This window comes from Callorhinus ursinus, unplaced genomic scaffold, assembly GCF_003265705.2.
Source record: "Callorhinus ursinus isolate GAN/ISIS: 27379988/994484 unplaced genomic scaffold, GSC_fseal_2.0 scaffold17, whole genome shotgun sequence".
NCBI lineage: Eukaryota > Metazoa > Chordata > Mammalia > Carnivora > Otariidae > Callorhinus > Callorhinus ursinus.
This window is the reverse complement of record NW_027397079.1, coordinates 40,827,953-40,844,419: the sequence shown is the minus strand read 5'-3', so window position 1 is coordinate 40,844,419 and position 16,467 is coordinate 40,827,953. Positions and strand designations below refer to the sequence as shown.

Sequence of the window (16,467 nt, the reverse complement as noted above, 5' to 3'; positions counted from 1 at the left end):
GCCTGGTAAACCCCTGGCCAGGAGTGACAATTCATGCTTAAGGCAGTTAGGTAGTACCTAACTTTGTGGTGGCTTAGTAAACTGTCCTACTTGTTACAGCTTGCTAACGTGTGTTCCTGTGTGTATGCATGTTCATGCACAGCACAGAAAAGCATGGAGAAATAGGTTATGTATTCTTAGCAAGAACAACTCGTGAAAGCAGCGCCTGAGGAGGGCTGGTGATGCCTGGAGTAGAATTCAGTATCACCCCGTTTAAGCTTCAGACAAAGCAAGTTCCACTTTCAACTATCCGATAAAACTGAGAGTTCTTTATAATACTTTATTTTTAAAAATGTCTATTTAAACTCTCTCTCTCTCTCTCTCTCACACACACACACACACACACGGTTTTAAAACCCACTAGCATGGAGGAATCAATCGCCCTTACTTGCCACGAAGAGAAAGGGCTCCCTGGATCCCATATGGAAATGGAGAACAGAAGTGCAGGCGTTGTTTGAACTGGATAAAAAGAAGGATGCTGGTGAGTGGGTGGGCTTTTCTGGGTTGCACCCAGCCAGCTGGTATCAACCGGTCATGCCTGGGTGACTCAACTATGATGATGACAGAAAATTCTCTTGAGTTTTTCAAGAGACAGTTTGCTAACAGGCATGAACCATTCTCAGGAAGTCTCAGAGGATCAGGGAAGGAAGAAGTGTTGTACACTGAGCCACACCACCTGTAGAAAAATCCCGCATGACTCAGTATATGAGGGTAACAAAATGAATTTAAAAGCATAAACTAACAAAGGGTCCCTGGCCCCTTTCTTTGTTTAATTAGTACCTACTCTATTTGTAAGCAGAATACTCAAGGCCAATGGAGGTATACAGCTGATAAAGAAACCCTAGCTACTAGTCGTAGGAGCAGAAAGGCAGTGAAGAGCCCTTCCTCTGCTGTTTCCAAGGCCAACAATCAGATGGACTTCACCATTCTCCCATTTTGGTTGGTATTTCAAGTGTCTTAGAATCCCAAGAAGGAAATCGTACCTGAAGCCTACCGCTGGATACACAATGAGACTAAGGATCACACCAACTAGCATTTAGCCCACAACCAGAGCTCCTTGGACAAAAACCACAACTACTCTGTATAGCATCACCATTATCCCAAAGCAGCTCAAGAATGCACAGTTCCAAAGTTCACATGCCTTTATAACCCCTCTGTGTTGCAGAGACTGCTTAGAGGTAGGCTCTTAGAGGTAGTTTATTTTTGACATAAAAATGCTCCCGCCACGGGCTTAAATGGAAACATCTTTTTTGGATCTCTTCATAGCAATCTAAATGTTTTCTTTATGGGTGCCTAGCTGGCTCAGCTGGTAGAGCATGTGACTCTTGACTTCGGGGTTAAGTTCGAGCCCCACGTTAGGTGTAGAGATTACTTAAAAATAAAATCTCAAAAAAAATAAATTTTTTTCTTTAGTTTTAAGATAAGTTAGATCTCACAAAAATTTATAGTTTTACTAATATACTGACTTTGTTAATATTCAGTCAATGAGAGCTCTGCAGCAAAGGTTTTAGACATAAATATGAATCAAAGAATGAGTGCATTGACTACAGAAAGCCTGGTACAATGTTAAGGTACAGAGGTCTTCCTCTTAGGTTCCTTTTTGTCAGAATATTATGGAATCAGGCACGGGATTTTCCTTGGACAGAGACCCATAAATTTTCATATTGTTCTAATTTTTAAAAGGATATTCAGTTTCCATGTTGTTTTTTCCACTGTCAATGCACCACTCTAGAAAGCTATGTCTCTGCTGTGGTTGTTAATAAAAAATAAAATCATCATCAGAATTATAGGGACCCATAACTGAAAGTTATTGTTCTAGATAGATAAATACCAGCATGAGGAATTAAACTCACCATACTTAAAAATCTAAGCAAGGGAGTCAGACATTATTTAAGTTTTTCTATTTTTTTTCTCCTTTATGCAACAAAGTACCATAAGAGGCATTAGGAAATTCCCTCTCCCTGAAAAGATGCCTGCAAATAACTCTGCATCCAGAAAATCCATTTCTGGATTTTTCTCCTCTTCTAATAATAGCTTTGAGATACAGCTTTAAACCTCACCTAGCACCCCTGAGCAAAGGACACCAAGAGATACAAAGCATAGAGGAGAGTAGAAAGGAAATGAGTATGCAATAATGTCCCTTGTTGCTAATTTAAGCTCTATGCTTAATGGAAATAATACAAAAAGCATAGTGAAAATACAGGCATTTTCAAGTATACAGAATGACTTGATAATGATGACGACAGTGAAGACGGTGATGACAACCAACATTTTCTGCACACTGTGTTAAGCACTTCATGAGCATTATCTTAACCGAAACACCTCTAGGAAGTAGGTATTACTGTATTACTGTCCTTTTACAGGACAAAAGGGAGGGGTTTTTTGCCCAAGGTAATACTGTCAGGTAACAGCCAGCTTGGGCTATGAAGATAAATCTGATAAAGAACAGGTTCTTAGCCCTACATGTGATTCTACGCCATCGCATACTTACAATTCTAGCCCTAAAAGAGGTCCAGCAGTTAGCTTGATGGGATTACATAAAATAGTTATGGCAAGACTCGCATTAATACTCTTTAAATCCTATAAATATATCCATAATTACAACTAAGAGCTGTAGCTTCCCAAGGATAAAATATGAGTTCTGGTAATTATTCATCAAATACGAAGGTATCATAGAAAGAAAGTAAAGGAAGGTCCCCCCTCAATCCCCTGGGAGTTCTAAAGAAGGTGGAATTTTCTACAAGGTGATCTCTCCTCTATTCTTTTCCATATAAACAACTTGAGGTAGACATGCACACCTTCCATCAGAAACTTGAGAACTCTATTACTGATTATTAGTTTCTCTAATTCAAGGCCTTATATATAAACAATCTAGAGTACACTTTATTTTGGCTAAATAGAATAATGATCCTTCTTCCATTCACCATATTTATAGCTCTTACTCTTCTATACCCTTGAACCCAAACCACACTGAGATTAAACCATTTCCACGGAATACTCTGAAGCTAGAAAATCAAAATAGAACACACTGGATGTGCTTGCAATTTCAACCACAACTCCTACTCCACCTTAAATAGAACAGACTGCTTTCTCATGGAAAAATAAGATTTATTACTAGCAAAGTTAGAAGCACAAAAACAATAACTTATAAGGGAAACTGTTCACCAGCAGGGTTCCTTTGCAACAGATTTTAATTGGGAGAAAAATAGAGCAGTCAAATTCCAGAATAATCTAGTCTGCACAGCATTTATTTTGGGTATAAAGAAAATGACATCATTATAGGATTAGTATCTGAAACAACTGTCCCATACAAAACTGGTTACAATGACCGGTTCATTCCAAATTGGTGGGAAAAGCCTTGTACTCAAGTCTAGGAATGTACAGCCATGGATGGCTCAAAGCATGTCATGGGAGTTCACAAACTAGCCTAGATTGTCTAAAATATTGTTATTTAAATATAACAAAGTTTTAACTTGAGGGTAAGTTTGTTCTAAGGAGAAAAAAAATCAGTAGGTAGAAATATATTTAGTAACTTAGAATTTTTCTTCAAAAGTAAATAGCATCTTTCACTATTACTATTCTGACTTGAGACTATATTACTCATATAAGCTTGCCACATCTATACAGATATTATCTTGAAGAGGATGTGAAGAGGAGAGACTGTCACATCAGCAGTAAGCTGGAGAAATCTTGCAATCTGCTGGAGTAGTTGCCCCCTGGGCCGTTGGTCCCACTGACGTGGCCCTGTCTGTGGTCCCAGAATTAGTGACACAGGCAGGGTGGCAAGACCATCCTCAGTCATCAGTCCAAGGGTACTGGACAGGGCTTCAGGAGGCAGGTACTTCCAAACTAAGTGAGCTCTGTAACCACCACATCGACCCTCTCTTAGTTATGTCAGCTGCACAGGCCGGGACCACTTGAGCCCTCTGACTCCCTCTTCCCCCTCAGGTGAAGCTTCGTACATCGTGTTACTCTGTCAGTTAGGACATGGCAGAAGAGAGAAACACAAATAAATCAAACTATAACCCCGTCTAAGAGTCTGACAGGAGAGAATACCGAAACTAATGTTTTGAATAAAACAAACGTATATAAATAAGTGAAATCCTTTCTATTTCTGTTGACCAATAGCACAGATTAACTAAATGCGATTATAATAATCTCCACTCGTATTGATACCCTTCCCTTAAGTCAGTGGTATAAGCCTAAACCAAAGCATTCTCCAGGACTCGAAAGAGTGGCATCCCTCACTGAGAGGATTTATTTTAAACTCAGGGCAATCTGCCGATTCTGAAGTTGCCTTGTGGTACTAAAAAAAGTAAAATAGGAAAAGGAGATTTTCAGATCTCCTCATGACCGGAAAATATTCTTGATAAGCCATTCAATGCATGTACTCAACTTTATCAATCAGAATACAAATGCTTTGATTGGCACTATCATTATCAAGAAGGCAAAGGCAAATAATTCCCTGAAGAAACACTGATGTTCCCTTGCTAACCCTCACTTAGGGTTCCAAAACACAAGCAGGTCCTTCAATCTGGATACCAACAGACATTTATTACAAGCTGGGGAACAACAAATGTCCTTGAGGCTTTGGTTGAAGAAAACACAAACAGAAAGGGAGATCAATAGAAAAGTTTCCACCACCCCACAGAGGGAAACATTTTCCTCATGAAAGTACAGATAGTTCAAAACTTCTGCCATCATTACAAGAAAAATTCAGACTGGAATCCACTCATGTTTCTAGGAGGTCGTCCTCCTCACAGAGAGAGGCCTAGACTGCTGATGCCTTCATAAATGCAAAAATCAATATACTAACTGAAAAGCAGAATCAATTTTAAAACATTGTGGTAACCTGGACTTAGTGCTATACAAAAATAAAAAGACAGCCTCTGCCTTCAAGGAGGTTGTAAGCTCTATACAAGGCATCAGAAGAACCTGACTGTTGTTACTCTCCTTTTCCCTCACCGCCACTCCTTTCTCATGGTCTCGCATATGGAAGAGGAAAATTACAGGGTCATGGCATGTTGGCTCTGGAAAAAAAAATCTAAGTATTGCCTAGCCCAACTCCCTTATTTTAAAGACAAGATCAGCTCAGAAATGGCTAAGTGACATGCCCAAAGCCACAGAGCTAATGTGAAGTACTAGAAAAACCCCAGGCTCCTGACTGCCAACGCCATACTTCTTCAGTTCAAAGAGGAGAGAATAGTTCTCCTAAATGCAGGGGCTACAATATCCAGACACTGGATAACTAAGAATCAAGAGAGAATTACATGGACTCTAACCTCCTACATTCTGGTTTCATTTCAGCTGTTGTGGGTCACACTTCTGCTTTCATGTGAGAAACAAGGACTTTAAGAAGGGATAAAGAAGATGCAACCATAAGTCACTTCCTTCAGCCAAAAGAAGGAAAATTCCAATAGCCTACTATCTCTGTGTTCATCTTCAGAGCAGAGTGCATTTGGGATTTCAAAATAAGTATTTCTTATCAGCCAACTTAGACTGAAAATGGGTAATTGGTGGATGTTGCTTCCATGGAAGAATGATGCAAAAGTCAGGCTGTGTACACAGCCCAAAAAAGACCATAGAAGAATGGAAAATGTCCTCTCCTTCCAATTGCTCTCCATCTTATCAATGCTCTAAGCATTGTTGCTAAATTTTGGTGTTATTTTACCTGCTCCAATTCCACAGTCTCCTCACTATTTTTCAATCTGTTCTTGTAAAGAAGATTCTAATTGGTCACAAAGAGCTAATCTAAGGAGCCAGAATTAGTATGATTTCATAGAGTCAAGTAATGGATTTTTGGAGTTGAAAATACACATTGTGAATTATTTTTTTTAAAGATTTTATTTATTTGACAGAGAGAGACACAGCGAGAGAAGGAACACAAGCAAGGGGAGTGGGAGAGGGAGAAGCAGGCTTCCCACTGAGCAGGGAGACCGACACGGGGCTCGATCCCAGGACCCCGGGATCATGACCCAAGCTGAAGGCAGACGCTTAATGACTAAGCCACCCACATTGCGATTGTGAATTATTTAATCAAATCTCATTTTCCATATGAGTGAATGGAGAGACAGGTTAGGAATTTAGATATAGACAGAACAAGGGCCAGGGCCCAAGTCTTCCAACTCCCAGCACAGCACTCTTCCTACTACCACTTGCATCACCAGCAGACACAGGACTACTGTAGACGTCCACCTTCCACAGACAGGTCTGGAAGCAACCTAAGCTTATCAGAGTCTCACTGGTAGATGCGCAATGGCCACAGCAACATGGCAAGTTAAAGTCCCTGTCCGTCAGTGGCTATTGAGGCTCAGGAAGATAAGAATGTGGAATGGAGAAACAATTGGGGAGACATCAGCATGGCTAAATAATCAGGGAAAGGAAAAGATCCCATGACAATATGAATTCTGAGGACAGAGGAGACAGGAAAGGCAGAAGAAGGAAAGCAGGAGGGAGAAAACATGCTATCAAAAAAAAAAAAAAAGCTAGTGAAAAGAATGGCATTGGAGCACAGGAAGGATAGCTGGTAGTCGTATAATATACAATATTTTGAGGGGAAAAAATACCAAAATCTTGTTATTTCTTCACAATGAGACTTCCCTTTTAAGTTCTTTAAGAAGGTATATCTAATTCAATTTTTAATCAACTTGGTGTACAGTTACAGCAGACTGCTGTCTTTGGGTATGGTTCCATAAAACTGAGTATAACACAAGATAAATATTACTTCTACACTAGCCAACCATGGGTGGATTTTAATACTTAACACATACTGGGTGGGGCAACCCCACCCTTGGCTCACAGCCTAGCTTCTGTAGATGGATCTCTCAGCCTATTGCCAGAACCGGCCCCATGGCTGTGTGGCTCTGAGACCTCCCAAGAAGGCCTCAGTGCCACAGGAAGAGATACTGATGACTCAGGAGATGGCCCGCTCTCACTCTGCAGCAACCAAATGAAACCAGACATGGAGCGAAGAATCAGTATGGAGCAATGCGGACATTTCAAACGTCTACTGACTGTGGCTCACGTGTAAGTGCTGTTTGTTCTCTCTCAAGCTGGGATACTTCTGGGAATAGCTGTGTGTGTGTGTGTGTGTGTGTGTGTGTGTGTGTGTGTGTGTGTGTATGATAATGGGTGCCTGCTTTTACTCAACCTAAATTTGTCGTGTGTGTGTATGATAGTGGGTGCCTGTTTTGTTCAACCTAAATTCACCTTGTGTGTGTGTGTGTGTGTGTGTGTGTGTGTGTGTGTGTTTGTGAGATAGTGGGTGCCTGTTTTGTTCAACCTAAATTTGCCGTGTGTGTGTGTGTGTGTGTGTGTGTGTGAGACAGTGGGTGTCTGTTTTATTCAACCTAAATTTGCCAGTGAAATATTTTGTTAACAAAAATGTTTTTCTCCTTTAAAAAAAAAAATGAAGAAGAAGGGTGACTGGGTGGCTCAGTTGGTTAAGCAACTACCTTCGGCTCAGGTCATGATCCCAGGGTCCTGGGATCAAGCCCTGCATCAGGCTCCCCCTGCTCTGTGGGGAGCCTGCTTCTCCCTCTCCCTTACCTGCCACTCCCCCTGCTTGTGCGTGCACTCTCTCTCTCTCTCTCTCTCTCTCTCAAATAAATAAATAAATAATCTTTAAAAAAAAAAGTTATATTCAAAGGATTGGGATGTGAAATCGATATTGCTTACCAATGAGGAGTCCCAGAATGATCAGTAAATTTACCAGGACCCTACTGAGAAGGTGGGGCCCAGAGACTAGGCAGTGTCTCATTATATTAAAATATGCTAACATGTTTTTGGCTGTGTTTCAAGTGGATACTTTGGTTCCCTCATTTTCCAGCTTAAGAAAATGCCCAGCAATTTCCATGGTAAATTCAAAGTTATAGTCAAGGATGGGACACACCAGCTTCCCAAGGTCAAGATGCCAGAAAATGCAAAGCCAAACTCATCTTATACTGACTTAGTCCTTAGGTTTATTCTTCATTACCTTCTAAACCTATTGGCCATATCCCCACCTCCAATCCTGAAGCAGCACTTATACATTTGACATTTAAGCAGGTATTGATCTACTTGTCACAAAGTTTATACAAGGTAAATATCTGAGACCTCATTTTGGAATTAGCAAGAAGTGTGAAATCTTGATCAACAGAATCTCTATTTACATTGAGACTGAAGGGTCTACAACAGAGATAAGCCCTCTAACACATGGTCATACACTTGGGCTACTCAGCCAGTCACATAAGAAATCTGTGTTCCTCTTACCAACCATTGACTTTTGAAGTCATGAATCCTGGAGTTCTTTAGCTGAATTATTTCAACAAGAAGGAGCCTTTCCATGGGTCTCTAAAAGTTGACTCAGCTGACCCAAGGAACACAAGTTACAGCAGGCAATGACTGTCTCACACTACTTGGACCAGTCCTAAGCCTTCTGATTTGTAAGCTGCAGAGACAATTTTTAACTGTCTTTTTGTTTATCTTTTAGCAGCAAAATACTGAAGAAATACAAATGTTTCCCTATCATTCTGTCACCTCGAAATGCAGTCTTGTCCTGGGAAAGCCAGCCTAAAAATGTCCACACATGATAAATGTGTTCCTCTAGTGAATAAGATTTAGATAAAGAACTTAAGAACCAGGATGGATGAATAGTACTGAGAACTAAGCCACAGCAGCCTGGCAAAAGGCCCCTCCTCTGCCCTGAAGGGATTATTGCCTCCAGCTAAAAGAATACTCATACTCCATTTCTTGTCATGGTGGCATCTCTATTTCAGCTACCACCTGCCATGGCATCCTTTTTCTCTCTCTCCCTTCAGGTACTCATAGCTCCCATAACAACAGATCTGAGGCATGGAAGCCCTAATCAAAGATGATTGGTTCCAGATGACTACAAAACAAAGCATGTCAAGGTCAGGGATTACAGGCAGGAGAATATGATACTCACTCTTTTAACACCCTGTCATCCTTAAAGGGTTTTCATTATATTTAGATCTCACAAGTCAACACAGCATCCCTCAAGTGATGTTTAGCCTCATTACTCACTTGTTTTATCTTTTTGAAGATAACTGTCCTAAGGTGTTTAAAAGGGGGAAGAAAGAATTGGTCAGTAAGATGATGGATATAATAAGGTAGAGGAAAGAGAGAAAAATTTAGTCCACCATCTCCACCCCCACATACAAAAAAGTCTTCTGTCCAACCACCTTTGTTTTACAGAGGAGAAAAGTGAGAGATCAAGAGAGGAAGTGACTCTTCCCAGGTCTCACAATCAGTAGCAGAGTTGGGTCAATGGAGACAATCAGGGCCTCAGTTCTCAGTGCTTCCTCTGCTAAAACGTAGGGTCTCAATAAAGGACTAGCTAAATCAACAAAAGGGAGTGGCTTCTTTGACACCATTCTGAGCACAGAAACTATACTGCCCTAGTCCCTTCTAAACGCAGGCTTCTAGGTATGCTGGGAGCGTTCAACAGCAGATGGAACAAACAACCTTCACCAAGAGGTGGGATGAAGTCCAATGACACCAAACACTAGACAGAGGCACGGTTCCTCCCTCTCCAAAGCACAAATAGTTTAACATACCTAAGCCATTCAGGAGGAATAAGCCAGTCCTCTCAATATCCATTAAGAAAAACAAATTTAAAAACCCACTGAGCACCTTGCGATCTAGCACTTTCATATGCATTATTGTATCTCACCCTCACAACAATCCCATTTTCCAACTAAAGAAACAGAGAACTAAAGAAGCCTTGCTCCCCCCCACCCCACGCCCCCTCCGCCTCACAGCTGGTAAGCAGCAAAGGCTGATAGCTGAGCCCCTTTCTTACAATTCCACATTCAGTGCACCTACTTGTATCCTCCCTCCACCCAATGTTTTTAATGACAAAAAGCCAAACACAACAGTCGCTCAACCGAGCTGACTGAACCACACCCTCTAGCCAGCTAAACAATGACTAAAATCCTTGCTGGAACCCAACACAGGCTCTGCCTCCCCAGAATTTCAGAACTGAGCATTTTCACGGTAGGTTCAGACTCAGGCCTGCCTCGCTATCCTGCATGAACTCTGGCCTGATCACATGAATCATAATAGTGTGGCTACAGCTGGACCTGCCAAGTGCATTAGGCTCTTGATGACACAACCCAGCTGTGCGGGCAGGTTCCCTACAAGAGTGCTCCCAAACATTCCAAACATTGTGCTGTAGAACTGGAGGGAGGAACTGAGCTGCACAGGGAGCTGGCAAATCTGACAGAAGTTTCCATTCTACATCTGCACTTTTGCACCAGTGAGGCAGTTTAAAAACTGGTTCCCAAAGAGCGCACAGACCATGCGTTAAAGAATACACTAAAAACCATCAGGAGGTTCCTTCTGAGAAGTCGGAGCCAAGTGGGGAAAAAAGAGAACTTCAATTTCAATTTTTACCATTGGCACATATTCCTTTCATATTTTTGAAAACTAGTTCTAAATTAAATTTAAAAGCCATAATGACTTCCCGGGAAAGTCATGGTGACAGAGAAACTGACACTAGACAAAGTAAACTAATAACACAGAAGAAAATCATTGTAAACAAAAGCTTTAGAAACACTGATCTAGACATGAGACCTTTATAAAGCAAAATAGGGAGAGACTCATTTACAAACTGTGTGAATTTTCCTTTCACAGTAATAGAAGAAATGGAAGAATTTTTGGAAGAGCAAAAAATTTGTTAGTACTTAGGACCTTATGCTAGGCATTTCCACATATTTTATCTTATTTTTTTTTTAAGATTTTATTTAATTATTTGAGAGAGGGAGAGAGAACATGCCCAAGCTGGGGTAGGGACAGAGGGAGAAGCAGGCTCCCCACGGAGCAGGGAGCCTCACGTGGGACTCAAACCCACGGATCACAACCTGAGCCAAAGGCAGGTGCTTAACTGACTGAGCCACCCAGGTGCCCCATATTTTATCTTATTTAATCTCAATAACCATGGAAGAAAAGATATTACCCACAAGTCATATTCCGGGAAATAGAAGTTAAGGAGCTTCAAAGAGCTGCACAGCTACTAACTCCTGGAGCCTAAAGATAGAAAGGGCCAAGCTGGAAATACAGATAAACCCTCTAAGAACAGCCACTACTGCATGGAAAAGGACAATCTGCACCTACAGAAAGAACACAGAAAGAACACAGAAAGAATGGCCTGGTTCTGACAATCACTTCAGTTTTACTCCTAGTGTGGGTCACATTCCTCCTATGAGGTACATGTGTGTGCAGTCCTGCGTTCCATATTCAAAGATGATGGAACGGATACACTATCAACAGGACATGAGCATAAAGAAGTTTCACAAAGTGTTGACGGATTGCACTGATCTACCCCTTTTCTCTCTCAGCCCTCCTTGACACCCAAGGCTCCATTTGAGAGAGGATTTCTGGGGCAGCGGCGGGAAAGACTGCCTTCCATGAGGCACAGGGCACTACCCGGAACCCTGCCATGCTTAAAGTGTGGGCACACCCACAACTCCAAGTTCATAACAGCCATTCTCTAAGGTCTAAGTCCTCTCATGTGCTTGATGTAAGGAAGGGCAATTTAAACATAACAATAGCTAGTTTATTAATATTTACTGAGCTTTTATTAATGCAGGAGATACTCTGCTAAGTGCTTCCCATGTATTGTACCTCAGTTAATCTTCACAACAACCACCTCTTAGGTTAGGTGCTATGACCATCTCTAGGTCACATATGAAGAAACTGCGATTGAAGAGTAACGGTTAAGTAACTTACTAGAGGTCAAATTGTAAGAAATAGAGATAAAACTCAATCAGTGAGCCTATAATTCCCAAGTCCAGGCTCATAACCACTATGTCTGTCACAAAGTATGTTTCACATCCTTTTTATCAAGCATTCTCTTTGCCCTTTGTTATTAAAGCTATGAAACAAAAAATTCAATTAGAAAGAGGCTTTTTTTTTTTTAATACTGATGGCCAGGTAAGATAAATGACATTATAAAATACTAGAAATATGGATTTAAAATTATGAACTTAAACACTGTTATCAAGGCAAGAAACTTCAACTTCCCCAATACATACCCACAAATACAACTGTTAGAATCAGCTGACTGTCCTGGGCATTCAAACGCCAGGGTCCTCACGGGCTCCCAGGTGTTCAAGAATCCTTTAACCCCAAGCATCTCAAGAATGGGCCAAAAAAAAAAAAAAAAAATCAACACACTGGGTTCAATTTCCCTCTTTTACCACCACTGACCTTAGTTATGAATATGAAACAAGAGAGACCTTCTCAGAGATAACTGTGGAGCTGAAATTCCCTCGGTTCCAGAAAAAAATATTCCCTATGCCTTTTTTCTTTAGATAACCAGCTAGCATTTGAAGTTTCAAACCTAATGCTAAAATCTAAGACAAATCACGTTTCTACACAAACAGCACAGCCAACTTTCCCTTTAGAGCAGTGACACACCAAAATAAGAGTGACAGCCTTGCACAGTAGTCAGAATGGACCCCACTAAATGATCAAGCTCAAACAAACTGGTAACCTTCCAATGCCTGGATGCAGTTTCAGAAAAGGTAGCTGAAAGCAGACTGTAGTCTAAGAGCACCAAGCTATGTCTGACCACCTCAAAGAGCAGCACAACTCTATTAAGGAAGAAAATCTCATCCTGTCCAAACATTACAGACCCTATAACAAATACACCCTCTTCATTTTTGTCAACCTTCTTTAGAATATATATGAACTATCATTTTCCTAAGTCTCTGAGACTTTCTTGATGTTTTCCATTTTAAATAAAACAGTTTAAAATCCAAGGAATTTTTCTCTAACTACAATTATATATAATCCAGTACTGTCTGGGACCAGACAAAGAAAATAAACTGAATTCTAGTTACCTCCGTCAGCATACAGTCTGCCCATAATTTTATCAGGAATACAAAGAACATTCTCCTGTTCCAACTGCTCAGCAAACCTTCATGTTCGGCAAGGCCTCTTTTAATGTACTTATACAGCTGCTTCTGTTGGGAGTGCGAACCGCTACACAGGGGCTCTGCAGTGACATTCTCCCGGAATGTCACTATGTCCCTCAGGGGCTGAGGGATAAGAACTTGAAAGAAGTGAAAGGAGCCCTCCCTCCACCCCTTCTGCCTAGCCTCCCGTCTCAACAGGCAGCTTCCCTCCAAAAGATCTGCTTCAAAAGTCCAGACCCAGTGAAGTCACACATGACCTCACAAACCTCCAACTTAACTCTTTAGAAGCTAGGCGGCAAGCCGACAACAGGGAGAAAGGGCAACTGTCTTAGCTGATTTGGAGTGGTTGCTCTTAAAGAAGAAAGAGAAGTTTGTCCAACTTCATTTAAAAAAAAGAAAAAAAACCAAAGTAATTTCAGCATTGTTCTTCCAAAACAGCACTAAGGTTTTTGAAGTACTGTTTTTGAAGACTATAATTTCTTGCAGCACACACATTCTGGACCTAAAAGACTGAAATAGGAAAAATAAATCTAATTCATTTATATTATATAAAATTCACAATGTGATTTGTGTTTTTCTACTTTCATTCCTAGTTTTGATTCTGGTTTTCTGCTGTCGTTAATGTGAAAATATTCATTTGCCCCATTGTGGAGTCCTGCCTCAGACACCCAGAAGTGGACAGGCGACACCCACAGCGGTCACACACAGGCCACCGTGGCCACACAGAAGTCTCAGAAACCCGGAGCTCCGCTCCTGAGCTCCAGGCGTCCGACGAGAGCGCGGCCACCAGACCCAGCTAATGGATAACAGAGTGCGCAGCACTCGGTGCCCCTCTGGGGAAAGGACAGCAGCGTTCTACTTTAGTTTCTCTCCCATGCTTTTTTCTTTGGGCGCCAGCTGTTTTTGTCGGGATATCAGAATTATTGTTGGGATATCGGAATTACAAGGATCAGGAGGTAAAATACCTAAAAATCACTTTATAAATAGAAATAGATAAAATTACATCTTCTCAAAGAAAATGTAATATGCCCTTTCAAGAATGCCTTGGTTCACCCAGAAAATGATTATAATTTACTGTCCAGCAATTTTATTCCTAAATATACACCTCACCTAGAGGAACTCTCCCATAAGCGCACAAGAAGCCACAAATTAGAATGTTCACTGCCATGCCATTTGAGATAACAAAAATACAAGACAGCAAGTGTTCATAAATAGGAAAATGGAAGAGTAAGTTATAGTATACGTTCATACAATGAATACTATAAGCAAATAAATTAGGACTTTATGAATCAGTAAGAATGAATTTGAAATGTTGAGCAAAAATGTGAGTTACAAAAGGAGAGATGAAGGTAGCGTTTATATAAGGTTTAAAAACGTGAAAAAAACACTATCTAGTGTTGACAGATGCACGCCTATCTAGGAATGACAAACACCCACAGGTCATGGTTACCTTAACGAAGAGAAAGGAAGGAATGATACCATGGAGGCATTCACAGGAGTTGGCAATTCATCTGCAATGTTTATTTTTCTGGTGAGATCACAGGTGTTTATTATTTCCTACTCTTTTGGGTACGCCTAAAATGTTTCAGAAGTTGTAAAAAGTCAACTCATAATGGCTGCCTTTGAGTGCAGCGGCACCTGTTCTGTCTAAAAAATTAACAGAAGAGGCAAAGAGGTTCACAGTTCCCTCAACTCCTAACTCTCAAGGCCCCAGATCCGAGCACCTGTTACTAATTCTGCCTCAGTTTGGCTCTACCTGGACAGTCACCCTGCCCACTCCCCCGATGATCATCTACACATATCTACCTCTGCCTTCAAAACCCGCCACAAAAAGCAGCACTTCCAGAGGGCCTTCACAACACCTCATGCCAGAAGTAGCCCCAGCCTCAGAACTTTACGTCCGGCTTGGCAGGCCCGCACTAGAACTATTTGTGAAGTTTTCTTACCTGCCTCCTCTCTGGAAGACACCTAGCACCTAGTAGAGAGCAGCTGATAATTAAGTTCCTCGTTAAGCAAAAATCGAGTGTCTGGTGTGTGCTGGCCTCTGTCACAGAGGTTCTCTGAGTCTCAGAACTGAAGACTTGAGAAGATCACTGCCTAAGAGGAGAGATAGGCCCATACCTGACCAAGTACAATATTACAGGATGAACCCTAAAACTACTGTTAAATGAACGCTGAGTGTGAATAAAGAACTTTTATGATTGTGTTTTGCAATAATTATTCAATACCTCTTATTTTCTCTGTACTAAAAATTTTATACTACTATTCTAGACTAAAAAAATGTCACCTTCTTTGTGTTGAGGTGGAGCTGCTAAATAGATAATTATAAAGACAGTAAAACAGTCATTAAAAATCCTCACCTTCAAGTAATCCAAGAATTATTACTACAGATACACAGCACCTTTGTCGATCTGACCACAGCCCATTCATATCAGGTGAGTTTGAAAAAGTTTTAAAGAAAACTTTTAGCTTAAGCAGTGTTATTACTGATAATAATAGCCAACATAATTTGAGTACTCATCAAGTGGAAGTAAAGTGGAAGTAAATTATTATCCCTTTTCCCAGATAAGGAAGTTGAGGTTTAGGGAGATAATTCACCAAAATTTGAACCAAAGCAGTTGGTTCACACTCTTTCAGAACCCACACTCTTTACTAAAAAAAACATACTGTTCCCTACCAGGAAAATGGATCAACCCCTATATTTCTAGAGTAAGGATGGGCACCCTATGATCACTACACAAAAGATGAAACAAATCATTTCAAGGTTCACAGCCAGGACCACTCACTTTTACAAATCTCTGCCACTAGAACAGTAACCCTGCTTACCTGAGAACAGGGACTGTCTTACTGAGCTTTGTGTTCTGCCTCTAAACAGTTTTCACCGCATCTCAAACTTTAAAGTACTTATGAATCACCTCGGAATTTGTTAAAACACACATTTTGATCGAGTAGGTCAGGGGTAAGCTCTGTGGTACACATTTCCAACAAACTCTGAGAGGCTGACAGCCTAAGCTGAACAAAAGAATCACCTGGGAATCTTTTAAAGCTTTTAAAGCTATCACTATCCGGATGTCACCCTACACCAACAGAATCAGAATCTCTGGGTGAAGCATGGGAAGTCGGAATTTTAGAAGTTCCCCTACGTAACTCGGGAAGTCGGAATTTTAGAAGTTCCCCTACGTAACTCTAATGTGAAGTCAGGTTAGAAAACCCTATTTTAGAGCTTTCCTACTTTAGCTTGGTCCGTGGACCACTGTCCTAGACCCGTGCTTCTCAAACTTCACTGTATACATAAGCCACCTGGACATCTTAAAATGCAGATCCTAATGTAGTGGGTCAGAGGTGGGGCCTGACATTCTGCACTTCCAACAAGCTCCCAGGTCAATACTGCTGGGAAGCAAGGTGGTAAGTAGAAAGATTAAAAATCTCAGTAGTTCAGTGTGTGTGATTTATTAGGCTTTCCTTTCATAATTCTTAATTCAGAGACCAGGAGAATACTGCAGACGGA

General features: G+C 40.9%; 1 protein-coding gene across 6 annotated transcripts in view; it reads right to left on the bottom strand.

Annotated features, from left to right (window-relative positions):
* The window catches only part of PSD3 (pleckstrin and Sec7 domain containing 3), a 706,817-nt gene that overhangs the window by 367,076 nt on the left and 323,274 nt on the right, over positions 1-16,467 (bottom strand). The window contains exon 1 of one of the 6 annotated variants that reach the window (XM_073902623.1): positions 12,885-13,160. The exons of 4 other annotated variants lie outside the window; for them this stretch is intronic. The gene's annotated coding sequence lies outside the window, so the exon portion shown is untranslated. Of the gene's footprint in view, positions 1-427; positions 449-12,884; positions 13,161-16,467 lie in introns of those variants that run through there. One more of the 6 variants, XM_073902619.1, reaches the window with a different exon arrangement.